The sequence below is a fragment of the Lynx rufus genome, unplaced genomic scaffold (assembly GCF_022079265.1).
Source record: "Lynx rufus isolate CCGP_SWC_20201006 ecotype Redwood Valley unplaced genomic scaffold, mLynRuf1.p SCAF_10, whole genome shotgun sequence".
NCBI lineage: Eukaryota > Metazoa > Chordata > Mammalia > Carnivora > Felidae > Lynx > Lynx rufus.
Window position 1 is genome coordinate 29,346,145 of NW_025814824.1, and position 9,339 is coordinate 29,355,483.

The following is a 9,339-nucleotide window of genomic DNA, read 5'->3' on the forward strand; positions in this document are numbered from 1 at the left end:
TTTTTTATGGCTGAGTAATATTCCATTCTGTGTATGTATGCACACAAATACATCGTCTTCATCCATTCATCTATCAGTGGACACAGGGCTGCTTCCATATCTTGACTATTGTAAATAATGCTGCAATAAACATAGGGTGCATATATCTTTTCAAATTAGTATTCTCATTTTCTTTAGGTAAATAACAGTGGAGGGATTACTGGATCAAGTGATAATTCTATTTTTAATACTTTGAGGAAACTCCATACTGTTTTCTACAATGGTTACACCAATCTACATTCCCATCAACAGTGCATAAGGGTTCCTTTTTCTCCATATCCTCATCAACACTTGTTATTTCTCGTCTTTTTGATTTCAGCCATTCTGACAGGTTTGAGGTGCTATCACATGGTGGTTTTGACTTGCATTTCCTTGATGGTTGAGCATCTTTTCATGTATCTGTTGTCCATCTGTAGGTCTTCTTTGGAGGAATGTCTATTCAAGTCCTCGGCTCATTTTTTATTGGATTATTTTTGGTGTCGAGTTGTGTAAGTTCTGTATATATTTTGGATATTAAGCCCTTATTGGATATGCCATTTGCAAATATGTTCTCCCATTCAGTAGGGTACCTTTTGTTTTGTTGATGCTTTCCTTCGCTGTACAAAAGCTTTTTATTTTGATGTAGTCCCAAGTTTATTTTTGTTTTTGTTTCCCTTGCCTCAGGAGACATACCTAGAAAAATGTTTCTACGGCCAATGTCAAAGAAATTACTGCCTGTTTTCTTCTAGGAATTTTATGGTTTCAGGTCTCACATTTAGGTCTTTAATCCATTTTGAGTTTGACTTTTTTAATGTTTATTTATTTTGAGAGAGTGCACGTGCACGGGCACACACAAGCAGGAGAGGGGCAGAGACAGCGAGAGAATCCCAAGCAGGCTCTGCGATGACAACACAAATGTGAGGCTCCAATCCCACAACCCTGTGACCATGACCTGAGCCAAAATCAAGAGTCAGATATTTAACCAAATGAGCTACCCAGGTGCCCTCAATTTTTTTAGTTTATTTTTAAAGTTCCCATTATTGACCACTGTACATGCATTAAACAACTGGTCTATGGATAAAACGATAAGGTTTCTGAATACTAGTGGGGAAAATAGTAAGAAAACCACAAAAAATGTCTACTCTGATCATCCCACCTGCCCAAAATACAGCCCAAGGAAACCTATCCTCACTGCTACTGGGTACTTTAAATTGCCTAATGGACCATTCGAGATTTGGAAAATTGGCTTTATTCAGCTACCCCCATCTCACGGATACAAATATGTCCTGGCAGTGATTCGCTTCTTCCCACTGGGTCAAAGCCTTTCCTTGTAGACAAGCTACTTGCCTCTTCAGTAGCTAAAATCCTGCTTGGGGAAAAAAAAATCATACCTACTGGAGAAACCCTTCTTAGCTCCATAGTGACCAAGAAATTCATTTTATTGGCGGATTATTATGGTGAGTCTTTGCTGTATGACCAGTTCTGTAGCATTTTCACTGTCACTTATCATCCTTCACTCATCCTCGGTCTTCAAGACTAGCTGAACAAATCAACAGCACTATCAAAACTCAATTGGCAAAATTTGTTGAAAACCTCCAAACACCCTGGCCAAAAGAACTGCCTTGGTCCATCCTAATCTCAGATCCACCCCCTTTGGAACCCACAAGTTTGCACCTTTGATATAATTATTGAGTACCCCATGCATCCAGCTTCATTCTTTTTTGACCTACAGCTAATAAAAGAAGGTATATTTCAGGGGCACCTGAGTGGCTCAGTCAGTTCAGCATCTGACTCTTGGTTTTGGCTCAGGTCATGATCTTGCAGTTCATGGGCTGGAGCCCAGCATCGGGCTCTGTGCAGACAGTGCAGAGCCTGCTTGGTATTCTCTTTCTCTCCCTTTCTCTCTGCCCCTGTCCTGCTCATGCTGTCTCTCTCTTTCTCTCAAAATAAATAAATAAACTTAAAAAAAAAAAAAAGGTATATTTCAGTATTGCAAAGGTCTCATTACATCCCTTGAAAGTAATCATGCGCTTATAGGGCAATGTTTTCATGGCACATTCCCAGGAAATGAAGACTCCAAGCACCACACCCTGTAACCTGAAGATTTCATCCATTGGAAAGGACGTCTTCAAAAAGACTCTCTTCGACCACACTGGAAAGGCATATTCCTGACCAATTCTTGTGCCATCAAAACTCCAGAGTTGACTCCTGGACCCATGTGTCTCATCTAAAGGAAGGCCCAAATGCTGACTAAACCTGCACACCAACAGTGACCTAAAATTAAAGATTTCCAGGAACTGAATCAAGCAACAGCTGAAACAGTTTTCCCAAGATGATGAGGTTAGACCTGTATATTCTCCCCTTTCTGCTTTTTCTCAATTTATTTTCTTCTTCTCTATGCTGGAGAGACAATGACCTTGTTTGCATTTTGTAGAGGTCACTTTTAGACAACAGACTTGAACAATGGAAACTTAATCAAGGCACAAGGGCCCACAGCAACCACCTGGCTAAATACAGACAGGCCCTTTAGGCCAACATAATATCCACAATACCCATAAGCCCTAACTGACCAATGGGATACTTACAATAAGGCACAGGTAATAAATTTGGGAAAATTCCATCTGCTCATACCTCCTCACCACCCCCCTTTAAAAACAGCCTGCATCCACTACCTCATAGCAGACAATCTCTCCTTTGCTATCCTGCCTGCCCAATGCTCCCTTGCAATGTATTCAATAAATGTCTCCTTTGTTATGCCTCAGATGAATCTTTCCATTGCCTACACAGCCAGCTTCCACCCCATCGGGTGGCCCCACATTTTAGGGGCCCCATCCGATCATGTGAGACACACCACAAATTTCCCAATCCTTGGCCAAAGGAAGAAACATTTCTGTTAGATCTGTCCTCAGAAACCCTGATCTGTCCCTGACAGCTGTGAACCTTTAGTCTTCCCTGTAGCAAACTTCTCCCTCATCTCCAATGCCTCCACCCCTTGGGAGATTTCTGAGTCAAACTTCTACAACCAGGTTTTCCTGTACCTTGCTTTGACCTGTCCTGTCATAACTCTCAATGCAACTAATCATACCCATTCCATCTACACAGTTCCTCATTCTTACTACTACCTTAGGTCTACCTGCTGCAGCAAAATAACCCCCCTTTGTACAGCCTTCAAGAACCAAGTCCACAGAACAAGACGGTTTCTCCCTAATTATTCCCTAAACACCTCTGACCCTTGGTTCAAAAGGGCCAATTAAATAATCCCAATTAACATCATTAGTGATCAAACCCTAGCAGGATTATTATGTATGTATGTATGTACATACATTATGTATGCACTACCTGGTTTTATCTTTCTCTGTGGTGAATCACTGGGCCTGTGAATGTTTAGACCACTGGGGGATTGTAAGACAATGCATAACGGGGGGGGGGGGGTGTTCTAACTGTCCCCAGGGACATCCACAATAAATCTAAAGTCTTTCAGGTATTCCCCATTAAAACTTCATCACCACATTAAAAGATAATTCCCAGGAGGCATATGTGATTCTGGATTTGCCTCCATCAGAACGGCTGTTACCCGTTTTGTGGACTTTCACGACAACGAACAAATGATTAGAAATCTCCCTCTGGAATTGGGAAAACTTGCCAACCCCAGCCCTAAGGCAACAGCAGCCCAACAACACTTAACTCACTGGCTAAAGTACAAGTATACCTCATTTAATTGTGCTTCACTTTAATGTGCTTCACAGATATTATATTCTTTTATTACAAACTGAAGGTTTGTGGCAACCCTTTGTCAAACAAGTCAATCAGTGCCATTTTTTCAACAGCATTTGCTCATTTTGTGTCTCTGTGTCACATTCTAGTAATATGCTACTTCATGCTCTTTCATTATTATATTTGTTACAATGATCTGTGATCAGTTATTACAACTTGCTGAAAGTTCAGATGGTTAGCCGTTTTTTAGCAATAAAGTACTTTTTAATTAAGATATTTTTTTAGACATAATGCTATCATACACGTAATAGACTACAGTACAATATAAACATATTTATATGCACTGGGAAACCAAAACATCCATCTGACTCACCTTATTGCAATATTTATTTTACTGTAATATTCACTTTATTGCAGTGTTCTGGAACTGAACCCACAATATCTTCAAGATATGCATATAGCCTTTGATTACCTACTTGCCAAATGAAGCATGTATACAATAGCAAACACCACCTGTTGCACATGGACAAACCCTCCAAAGTAGAAACCCAATCACATAAAATTAGGGAACAAGCACACTGACTACAATAAATTCCACCTGAAGATCTAGGTAGGGTCCTTTGCTCCTTTTAGCTTATAACCTTGAATGGATACAGATTTCGGATGTAAAATACCTGAGAGTTCCCCCTCCCACTGTTTGTTACTCAAACATGGCTTCCATGATTTCCAATCTGTGCACTTCCCTCTGATGTGGGACATGACATTCAGGAAGTGTCCTTCCTGACACTGAAAGACAAAAACAATTCTAACGAGGAACAGATGACCCAACTCTTGATTGGTGAAGAGTTGATTGGAAGAAAAGTGTGAAAATATGATAAGGAACCCTAACTGAAAACTGGAGTTTGGAAACCATGAAGAGATGACTAATACACATATCATTCATCCCAACTTGCATACTCCCAGCAGGAAGAAGGAAGGTTTCCTTTCTGCCCAGCAACAGCAAGCTGCCCTCACCTACAACCAATTAGAAGCCACCACCACTTCAAATTCTCATTTTCTTCCAATGAACTTTTGTTCAAAACAGACCCTCTCAAACTCCTTTCCTCTATAAAAGGACACTCTCCTGCTTTGTTCTCAGGACTCACCTAAGGTTCACCATAGTTTGCTTGTCCAGAATTGCAATTCCTCTGCTGTTCCTGAGTAAACCTGATTTTGCTGCCTGAATCACCTTTTACTTCTTAAACCTTTTACTTTTAAAAGGCTGACATACCCAATTAAAAAATGGACAAAATGTTTCGACATTTCAAAAGAGACCTAGAAATTGCTAATAAGTACATGAAAATATAGTCAACATCGTTTGCCAATAGGTAAGTGCAAATTAAAACCACAATGATACTACTTTCACACCCACTGGGATGGCTATTTAAAGAGACACAATTAACAAATGAAGTCGTGGAAAAATTAAAACCCCCATACACTGCTGGTGGGAATATAATATGGTATAGCCACATTGGAAAAGTCTGACACTTTCTTAAAAAGTTAAACATGAACTTACTATACAACTCAGCAATTCCACTCATAAACACCCCCCAAAAATAATAAAAGCATATGTCCAAAGACTTACATATGAATACTCACAGCGCATTATTCATAACCAAAAAGTAGAAGCAACTCAAGTGTCCACCAACTGATGAACAGATAAACAAAATGTGGTAGAGACATACAATGGGATATTATTCAGCAATAAACAGGAACTATCGATACATGCTACAAAATGGATGAATCTCAAAAACATCATGCTAAGTGAAAGAAACCAAAAGACAGCACTTTTATGAATCTACTTATATGAAATGCCCCCCAAAAGGCTAATCTATAGAGACAAGAAAGCAAATCAATGGTTGCCTGAGGCTGAAAGCCAGAGTTAGGATTGACTATGAATTTGCACGTGCAAAGCTGCTAGGGTGATGCAAATGTTCTAAAAATGAATTGTACTAATCACTGCACAATTCTAAAAATCTACTAAATTTACTAAAAACCACTGAATTCTTTAGAAAACAGAGTATACATAGTATACAGTTTCAAAAAAGGTAATTTCCTTTAAAACTCTGCCTTCCTATAACTAGAGAAAGGTACCAAGATTATAGATGTTCCTGTATCACTGATCTTAAGAGAGAAATTTCTACACGCTCAGCAGGACTTATGAAGAGTCTAAGAGAATGGACCAGAAAACTTGCAAGGTCTCTTCCAGAGCACAAAAAAATAATAATAATTGATATTTAGAAAATAAAATGCTCAAGACTTGTAGTGTTATCTAACTTTTCTGATGAATTTTTAAGTTTTTTTCTTCTCAATTTCTACTACATTTTTATTAAAACACTGCAAACTCAATGTACTTCTCCCATAGGTGTTCTTTCATATTAAAATCAGTCATTCAGGGGCGCCTGGGTGGTTCAGTTGGTTAAGTGTCCCACTCTAGGTTTCGCCTCACATGATATCAGGGTTTGTGAGTTCAAGCCCACATCCAGCTCCATGCTGCCAGTGCTTGGCATTCTATCTCCCTCTCTCTCAGTCCCTTCCTTATTTGCACTCTCTTTCTCTCAAAATAAATAAAATTGAAAAAGAAAAAGTCAGTCAGTCAGGATCCATAAACAAGAACAGAGAATATTCATACCCCAGACTAAAATTTTACAAATCCATTTGGTACTGATTTCCAGCCTGATTTGAAGCTCCACCACTACCAACTTGGAACTGCCACGCCATGTGAGATTTCTCTGGCACTCTCTGTGGCCTAGGGTAATCAATCCAACTTTCAATTGGCCAGGCTGGCCTCCTTGTAGCTGGTTTTCATAAATACAAAATTTGTATAATTGTTACTGGAACTACTTGCTGAAATATGGAACTGGTTTAAAATACCATTTATTTTAAAATGTACATGCACAGTTTCACATACATGCAGCAACACATCTTCCACACCCAGCCAATCAATCAAGTTAATGCTTTTTATTAGAGAACAAAAAATTCCAATATAGAGTTTGCCTTTCTTTTCTGGACTTCTGGTAAATGTTTTTCAAGAAAACAAGAATAGGACTGAATAATGAAAAAATGAATTAAAGTGTAATATATACTAAAGTATAATTAGTCCAATTCTAAAGAAGCAGGACCTAACTTTTACAGGAAAAGGCCTCTGATAAAACTAGGAAAAGCAAATTGTTTTGAAGTGGTCTTTCTTGTATACGCATATGAATGCTTATTTCCATGTGAATCTGGCACAGCCCATTATTTTGAAACATCAATTTAAGTTTAATGGATAAAGTCACAATGAACATGTTTTCTATATGTTTATGTAATAAATGATCCCAACACATGGTATGAATTCTACTATTTGTAACAACCTTTCCTCCCCTCCTGAAGAGGATAGTGAGAAAAGGTTCTGAGCTGCACATCACTGAGGGTGAGTGACATCCATAAATAGCTGAAGTTGGGTGGCCCAAAAGTGCCCTGCTCATGTGATAAATGGTAAGTCAATCATATCACAGTTAAGATGCACTAAATGGGACAGAAGTTACAAATGAAAGCTGGAGCACGAGAGTTTCAGATTAGGACAAAATCACTGGCACATGGAGGTCTTTGCTGGAAAATTCCTCGGCCTCTTTCAAAATTCTGGTCCCAAATTTGTCATGTTTCAAAAACTCCTAATCTTTTGCCCTCCAAACCTTTAGCCCATACACGATGACTACAGAGGGTTCACGGTTGTAAAAGCGCCCTCGTAAATACAAAAAAGCAAGCCAACAAACAACAACCCCCCAAAATATCAGGGCTTTGGACGTGATTTGGCCTGGCAGTCAAAGAAAGAAAGTTGCAAGGAGACAATCACCCATGAGAACCTTTCTGCCCTTCAGCGACAAAAGACCTGGAAGGCAAGAGGGGCAACAGGCTCGCCCCCTCCCAACGCCCTAGAGGCAGGGCGACGGAGAGCAAGCGGCCAGCTGTAGAGGGTGATGGGGTAGAAGACGAGAGCTTTTCACAGCTCCCACGGATCCGGGGCGAAGAAATTCACCTTTGCTCCTCTCCTTTTAAGTAGACATAGCTGCCAGCACTCAATGAACCAAAAGAACCAAAGCGCCAATTCCCAGTTCTCACCATTCCGGGGGCTCTCTTCCGCGTGACCCCTACGCCGGGCCCACCCCCAGGCCTGCCCACTTTTGGCCACGCCCCTCGCCCGCCGCTCCGCCCCTCCGCGGGCTCGCGCCACCTCAAGCCCCTACCCACCTCCTCCCCCCTCAGCCCCTGCACAAGGCCGGGGCGCAGCTCACCTAACTAGATGCGCAAAGCGCGGCGAACGTTCTCGCGAGTCTTCCCTCCCTACCCTCCCCCTACCCTACCTCCACCCTTCGGCTGACGTGTCGGCCAGACCCCCGAGGGAATCAGCCGTCTTTGCTCTCGTTCTGCGGCCTCTCGCTTACCGGGTGGTCTGCGCCAGCCAGAGCTGCTTCAGCAGTTTGGGCAGTGGCAGAAAGGACGCCTCCGCCCGGGTTCTGTGGCTTGCAAGTTTGGCTTTGCCCCGTACTGGTTTTTTGTTTTGTTTGACTTTTTTGGAATTTTCCCGCGGTCGCTCGGCAGTGGAGCCGCGCGCACGCGCTCTTCCCCGCAGTGCACTCTGGGGCCTGGCGAGCGGTGCCGCGCGCCCCCGCGGCATCGCGGGAAAATTGCAACGAATCTCGCGCTTGTGGGGGCGGGGCGGGGGCAGCCCCGGCTCGGCCGGAAGTTAGCCGGGCGCTCTGCAGGACCTGTGGGGGAAGCAGCGGATGTCTTCGTTTTTGCGGGATCGCTGCTGGGTTCACGGCCGAGAACCAGACGGCAGGAAGGACCCGGGGAGGAAAAACTTGGTGTTATTAATCAGGTTGCTGCCCAGGTATTGCAAGACTCAGCCCAAAATGCGGAAGACGTAAAATGGGAATCGTTTTTTTAAAAGAAAAAGTGTTGAAAAAAAAAATTTAAAAAAAAAAAAAAAAGGGGCGCCTGGGTGGCGCAGTCGGTTAAGCGTCCGACTTCAGCCAGGTCACGATCTCGCAGTCCGTGAGTTCGAGCCCCGCGTCAGGCTCTGGGCTGATGGCTCGGAGCCTGGAGCCTGTTTCCGATTCTGTGTCTCCCTCTCTCTCTGCCCCTCCCCCGTTCATGCTCTGTCTCTCTCTGTCCCAAAAATAAATAAACGTTGAAAAAAAAAATTAAAAAAAAAAGAAATCCCTAAGGACCTGGAGGTGGCAGCTCCTCTGTCTCTAAGCATTAGCACTGGCTGAGGCTACTTCATAAATTAAGCACTAGTGAGAACTTCTAAGCAGAAGGCATGAAGCATGTAGGCTATGTTGAAGACAGATCCATCTGAGTATCTTGGAACCCAGAAATCTAGGTCACCTATACAGTCCCAGGAATTCCATAGATTTTTAATTTCTTGGACCAGTAAAATGTCAATAATATTAGAAGACTAACAGTTAACAACTTTTTATCTGGTCAAGTAAAGACTTTAGGAGGGAAAAAGAAAATTACCATCATTTCAGTTTTTAAAAAACATTTTTAAATTTAAGAAAAGGGGGATACAAGTATCAAGGA

The 9,339-nt window shown here is 41.9% G+C and overlaps 1 protein-coding gene across 1 annotated transcript in view; it reads right to left on the minus strand.

Moving 5' to 3' along the window:
• Positions 1–8,364, minus strand: part of FANCC (FA complementation group C) — a 265,910-nt gene extending 257,546 nt beyond the window's left edge. Inside the window, exon 1 of the mRNA XM_047103066.1 lies at positions 8,196–8,364. The gene's annotated coding sequence lies outside the window, so the exon portion shown is untranslated. The remainder of the gene's footprint in view (positions 1–8,195) is intronic.
• Positions 8,365–9,339: the final 975 nt, after the last annotated feature.